The sequence below is a fragment of the Pipistrellus hanaki genome (genome assembly GCF_964339955.1).
Source record: "Pipistrellus hanaki genome assembly, chromosome: 8".
Lineage (NCBI taxonomy): Eukaryota > Metazoa > Chordata > Mammalia > Chiroptera > Vespertilionidae > Pipistrellus > Pipistrellus hanaki.
This window is the reverse complement of record NC_140510.1, coordinates 51,532,105-51,539,107: the sequence shown is the minus strand read 5'-3', so window position 1 is coordinate 51,539,107 and position 7,003 is coordinate 51,532,105. Positions and strand designations below refer to the sequence as shown.

The window sequence follows — 7,003 nt, the reverse complement described above, 5'->3', positions numbered from 1 at the left end:
ACTGATCTTTGAAATACCCATAGTTCAGAGCACCTACTGCAGTCTTTTCCACAGAGCTCTGAGACTTTCATTTTGCTGAAGACGCAATCACTAAACTAGGGTCTTAGATAAGCTTCAGAGAGAAGCAGAAACCTGCTTAAAAATGAGACTGAATTGCTGTGGTCAATTTATTTCAGTCCCAATAACATTAGAAAGAAAAATACCCTAAAAACTATTTCATAAGCGTTGAATCAATGCTTCCCATGAACTAAGAATCTATTATGAATAGTGAGAGCAGTGACAAATTTCCAGGGTCTTCTTGTAAAATCTACAATTTCTGAAAATTTTAAATGAACTTCACTTAGGGAAGGCTGTGGTCTGAATTTTTCCCATGCAATTCTTACAATAGCGGTGAGGTAGTTAAGAAATATGGAGCATATCACACAAACCTAAGTCTTTCTAGTATCTCTCTACTGCTAATACTGTTGTGGAAGATATAGAAATGCACCCTTCAGATGTTCAGACTTTTCTTCAAGGAAGGACTTGTGTCTCTGACTTAGAACTCCTTCTAGCTGGCCTCAGCTTTTGAGTTCTGGTTATGCTCTTCTTGGGGCGGCCTCTGCTAATGACCAAGCAAGAGGTGCTACAAGGACCGAGACTTTTGCCAAGTACAAGACACTTCTACTAGGCAATCCTCATGCTGGACCTTTCTTAGGCTTCCAGAGACTTTGTCAGATCTGCATTGTTATCTGTTGACTACTCCTGCTCAGTCTTGCTGCCTGCCTTTTCCTTTCATGGGTGTTACTTCTGTCTCTATCTCTGTTCACTTCTCAGAGGACCCAATGGTACCAGGATTGACCAAAAAAAGTTGTAAATTGGGATTTTGAGACTGAATCCCTCACTACCTGACTGGCAACACACACACACACACACACACACACACACACACACAAATAAATAAATAAATAAATAAATAAATAAATAAAACACCACCACCCCTGCTGATATCTGGGGCACAGTGAGTCCTTGGCCCAGTATGGTAGTGCAATTGCTAAAACTCTTCACTGGCAGAGTTTTAACTGGAACATAAACACTGGGTGAGTTTATTGACTTTGGGGAACTCTCTTTGAATATAGGATTAAACACTCTGGAAAGGACCCAAGTGGGTGGAGCAAATTCTCTGCCAGGGTGACTTCTAGACACCTAGAGAAAGTACTGTCACCGACATGTGTATACAGAGTGAATCTCCATGGAGCAAGAAGTGAACTGTGACAGACACAGAGATGTGCTGCTCAGATATCTCTTCAACAAAAAAAGGTCCTTTGTATTACCTGGGAGGAGTGTCTTCCATGACAGCCTTCCACTGTTAACACTTTGAAGTCCACCTCAGGTGTTGAGGCCACATTCTTCTTGTGGTGGCTCCAGTCAATGACTAAGCAAGAGTGTGTTACAAGGGCCTACCACTGTATCCCAGTGTGGCTCTACCCCTGCCCCATCTGGTTTCCTGCCTTTTCCTTCCACCTTTCCACATTCTTAACTCTATCCACCGTTAGCTTCCTGAAGGACCTAAAATAGAGGCATCATCTTCTTTCTATAGAATTAGCTTCTCCTCATTACTGCATTTTGTCTATGGTACAATATTTTCCCGTTCATTTGAGTTTAAAATCTTGTAATTTAGTACGCATGTAACCACTTAATAACATTTATTTTTGCTTAGCTTATTGGTCTAATTATCGAAAAAGTATGAAAAAGGGTGTCTGCTCTTTTTAATATTTTCACGGGAAAGACTACTAGGGTTAACTTTTTGCAACCGAGAAGAAAAAGTTTTAAAGCAGATTTTGCCAAGTCCAATTCCCTACCAGGTTTCCCATGAGCCACCTGAATATGCTCTCTGGCGCTTACCCGGAAGAACTACAATTCCCGTCGCACATTGCGGCATCCAGAGCCTAGACTACAGCTGCTTACGTCATTTCCACCCACCCAGGCGGTGGATGCTGGGTTTTGTAGTTTGTGTGTCAACTTCTCTTTTGTCGCCTTCTGGGGAAGGGAACAGCGGGACCGGATAGACTGCTCTGTTACGGTTTTTAAATTAACACACTAGGATAACGTATCAAAGCCAATGTAGCCTCAGTTTTTTTTTTATGTAGTTCACGTTCTTTTTTCCTCTTACTCTGCTGCCGGGAAGGGGAAGTGACGTACTTCCGGTGCAATGGCGGCGCGGTGGAGTTCCAGGTAATTATCTAACTCGGTAGACTCGCCACCGGCGGCTAACCAGAGTGGGGGTGGTGGGCTGCCGGGCCGGGTGGGAAGAGGAGCGGGCCCCGGGGTGGGTGCGGGTTTGCCGGGGCGGCTGCGGGCGGCGCCGGGGCGCGCGCGGCCGTCTTCCCGCCCTGCGGCGGCCTGGCCCGCGAGGTGGAGGGGGAGAGCCGCCGGGCGGAGCCTGAGCGGGTGGGCCAGGGGCGAGCGTGCATCCCGGCCGCCTGCGCGGAGGGGCCCGGCCTCCTAGCGCGAGTGTGGGTACCATGTCTCCGCAGGGTCTTTGTTGCCGAAACCCTGCGTCCGCGCTGCTTCTCCTTCCGTGTGGGCTGTGTTTCGGCCGCGAATCACTGAGGACATCTCGAGTCGTTTGGGCTCGAGGCCCCTCTCTCTCGGGCTGCAGTCGGTGGAAGCGGGATTAATGAAGTGTAGTTCATTAACAAATAGCGAAAGTTCCACTCTCCGTCGTAACGTTCATGACTGCTTCTCTAAAATGCCATTAGTCGTGTCTTTGTCATACGTGTGCCCCGTAAGGGATGGTTGTTCTCGGCGTTTACTCCGAGGGGTCTCTTTGTTCCTCGTATGTGTTGCACTTCCTCCGTCATCCCTTTTCCTTCTGTAAGGTGATCCGCCTCCAAACTTGTCACCCCCTTTCCGGGCGCCCAGGATCCTACAGTGCACTTGCATGAAACAGGAAAACAATTGTCAATTTCACCGAGTCTAACTGCAGCACCAGTAGACCTGTTTTCACATAAACCGCACAACAGTTTCTTGAGATAAAAGAAGAAGGGAAAAATTGGGAAAAGACTATTTCAGATGCAAGACTTTGGTGATTACAAGTGTGGTGAGAATTTCTTTTACATGTATAGGTACCCAGACTAGAAATAACAAATAGATAAACAAGCAAACTTGGGCTTCTGAAGACCAGTTCACCTGCCTCCTCTTTAACTTGTCCTATTTTAGGATTGCCTGTGAACTGGAGAGTTAACCTCAAAAATTGCTTAACCATGGAAGAGCAAATTTAGAATTGCCATTAAAAAGCGTGATTTTGATCAAAAGAAGCATTGTCACAGGCAGCATCTGCAGGAGGAGGAGACTGGCTTGTGCTGGTGCTGGGGGACCAGCAGAAAGGCAAAGATTTCGGTCTGTCTTTAGCATGTATTAAGTCTCTCTCTTGGGACAGGTTACTAACTTCTTTCGTCTCAGCATCCTCATTTTAAAATTGTGGTTAATAGTGATAACCTACCTCAGTGGGTTGGTTGTTCTGAGGATAAAGAAAAATAATTTATATAAGGAAGGCATTGTGCACAGTTTTAGCTGTTATATTATTTTTAAAAATATATATTTTATTGATTTTTCACAGAAAGGAAGGGAGAGATAGAGAGCTAGAAACATCGATGAGAGAGATACATCGACCAGCTGCCTCCTGCACACCCCCTACTGGGGATGTGCCCGCAACCAATGTACATGCCCTTGACTGGAATCGAACCCGGGACCTTTTGGTCCGCAGGCCGGCGCTCTTATCCACTGAGCCAAACCGGTTTCGACTAGCTGTTGTATTATTGTTACTACTATAACATAGTTGATGAATTCGCTGTCTCGGTTCTTGTTCTTTGGTTTTGAATGTTGCCCTTCCACTTGTATGTGGCCATGCCACTTTTATGGAGCCTTTCCCACTTCATTTAACTGGAGCTCTGAAACTTCAGAAGCCAAGAGGCCCAGAGGTCCAGAAAATGTGCTCTCCTGAATCAGCAGCACTAGCCTCTTCTTGGAACTTGTTAGTAATGTAAATTGTTGGGCTTTAGCCCAGACCTGCTGATTTAGAAACTGGGGAATGGAGAGGCGGGGGGTGGAGGGAGATCTTTCGATCTCTTTTTTTACCAAACCATCCATGTGATTCTCATGCCAGTTTGAGAGCCACTGGTCTAGCTCATCTGGGGATCTGCTGTGGTCCATCCCACCCCCAGAATTAGGTTTGCTGCCTTCCCTATGAAATGTTTCAAAGTACTTCATCTATAGCCAACCAGTATATCCCTGTTATGCCTCCTGTGCTTCCCCACTTTGACTAGTTTAGTCCTATCATTTCTGAAATTCTGACACTTCCTGGACTACTTAACTGTCTTTCCTAAACCAGCCAGAGCTCTGTCAGTTTTCTGAGCTCTTGAATTGTGAGTGGTTAACTCTCCCAACTGGTGATTGTGCACTGCCAAGTGGTCTACAGTTGCTGTAGTACACAGTGAAACATTATCCTATCTAATAAAAGAGTAATATGCAAATTGACTGTACATCCACTAAACCCATAAGCCACACCCACCAGCCAATCAGGAGTGAGTATGCAAAATTAACCAAGAAGGCTGTGGCCATGAAGCGAGCAGGAGGCTTGGGTTTCCCTGGGAATGGAGGAAGCCAAGCTTTCTGCCTGCCATGGCTGGCCCTGGACTCCACTCAAGGCTACAAAGTTTCAATTGTAGAAGGTAAATAAATCCCAACAAAAATGGCGGCAGTCACAGAGCTGGAGAGAGCAGGAGGCATTGGTTGCCTCTGGCGATGGAGGAAGCCAAGCTTCCTAGCCTGCTTGGCCTTTGCTCAAGGCTAAAAGTTTCAATTATAGAAGATAAATAAATCCCAGATACCAAGGCCTATGCTTGGGTCGCCGGGCGGCGTGGCCGGCCTGCAAACCACCACAGGCTCCTCATCCAGGCCATCCTTCAGGCCCCATCTGTGCACCAGGCCTCATCCTATCTAATAAAAGAATAATATGCAGATTGACCATCAGTCCAACACACAAGATGGGCAGTTGGGAGGGACCAGGCCTGTAAGGGAGGGCAGTTGGGGGCAATCAAGCCTGCAGGGGAGGGCAGTTAGGGGTGATCAGGTTGGCAGAGGAGGGAAGTGGGGGCGACTGGGCCTGCAGGGAATGGCAGTTGTGGGGGGAGCTAGGCCTGCAGGGTAGAGCAGTTGGGGGGGGGGGGCAGGCCTGCAGGGGAGGGCAGTTAGAGGCAATCAGGCTGGCAGGGGAGCAGCTAGGCATCAATCAGGTTGGCAGGGGAATTGTTAGAGGGTGATTATGCTGGCAGGCAGAAGCAGTTAGGTACAATCAGGAAGGCAGCAGGTGAGCAGTTTGGAGCCAGCAGTCCTGGATTGTGAGAGGGATCCCAGATTGGAGAGGATGCAGGCTGGGCTGAGGGACACACCTTCCCATGCAAGAATTTTGTGCACCGGGCCTCTAGTGTATTTATAAAGCGCATGCCTTAATTTGAACATTATTCTCTTTATTGCCCACTTTTATTTAGTCTAAATTTTGTACTACTTGGTCTATCCCTAACTTGGTATAAGTCATGGCTAGCCTAGAGCTAGTTTAAGAAAAAATGATTATTGGTAATAGAGCTTATCCCACTGATAACTTTGTGGGCTTATTTATATTTCTCTACTTTTCAGTTCAAATCTTAGCATGGAAGGGTGGTGGTACAAGAAGGCCTCCAGATTTACTAAACCGATAGCCTAAATATTTTATCTCAGTATATGTAGTTCCTAAGTGGACATTGGAAGCGACATTTCAATGCCTACAACAAAGGGCAAACTTTCAAAGCATTCTCTTCAAAAATAATACATCAGGAGGAAGCAATGGATTAAAGCAAGCCTTTGCCATTTGCAACCAAGCTAATTTGTTTTTCCCAGTGAAGAAATACTAAAAAGATCATAATGGCTGTTTTGGCCTACAGACATGTGTTCCTGTCATATAGAACAGGTTAGCTAATGGGAAGGAGAGACCCTTTGGAGATTTATGTTTAACTTGACTAGGAACCTAATTCATAAATGTAATAGGCTAGGGCATAGTTCAGCACTTCCACCTGAATAGCTACCTTGACTGTTTTTCCCTGAATTAGTTTATCAGGACAGCTGGTGACAGGAGGCTCTGTAGTGGAACATAGTGCTGTGTGTCTAGGGGCTACCTCATAAATCTCTGGAGTCTCTCACCTCCAAATTTTCTTGGAATGTGGTTTGCTAAATGGTTCTTGAATTAAATACTTAGAAAGCCCACTTTGAAAGCTGTGCACATCCCGACTGGGGATTGAACCCGAAAGCTGGGTATGTGCCCTGACTGGGAATCGAACCAGCAACCTTTTGGTGCATGGGATGATGCTCAACCAACTGAGCCACATGGGCCAGGGCAAGAATGGTTTTTATAAATGTTAATTAAAGGTGTGGAGGTAAGATGTTTTTCCAGTGGGACTATGGAGAAAAGATAATGACTGTTCACTTAACAAATAAGTATTGAGAGCTTTCTATGTTGGGAATATGGCAATGAACAAAACAAGACAAAAATCCATGAGCAAAGACTAACCGCTACAGAGAAGTAAATGTTAGAGGGGTGGACAGAATAATGGAGAAAGGAGGAAAACCAGGTGAACCCAGTGTCCCTGTAAGTAAGAACTTCAGTAAGAGGAGCTTCGCAGACCAAATTATAGAGCAATGGCAGATAAAAGAAATGGTCCGTGGGTTTAGCAACAAAGAGGTCATGTAACCTGGATAAGTCCTTTGTAGTGAGAATAGAAAACCTGGTTTTGGCGGATAAGTGGAGTTAATGGGTGAAGTTAATGGGTGGTTAAGATTGGAGGCATCAAGTGTAGACTTATAAAAAAATAAATTGGCTGTTCAAGGAAAGATAAAGAGTATGGGACTAGAGAGTGGAGAGGGTAAAGGGAACTCACCTCATAAATGCAATAATAAGTTCAACATGTAGAATATTAAAACACCTCAATGGTAA

The 7,003-nt window shown here is 45.6% G+C and overlaps 1 protein-coding gene across 1 annotated transcript in view; it reads left to right on the top strand.

Annotated features, from left to right (window-relative positions):
• The first annotated feature begins 2,023 nt into the window (after positions 1-2,023).
• Positions 2,024-7,003, top strand: part of CWC22 (CWC22 spliceosome associated protein homolog) — a 46,860-nt gene continuing 41,880 nt past the window's right edge. Inside the window, exon 1 of the mRNA XM_084892587.1 lies at positions 2,024-2,211. The gene's annotated coding sequence lies outside the window, so the exon portion shown is untranslated. The remainder of the gene's footprint in view (positions 2,212-7,003) is intronic.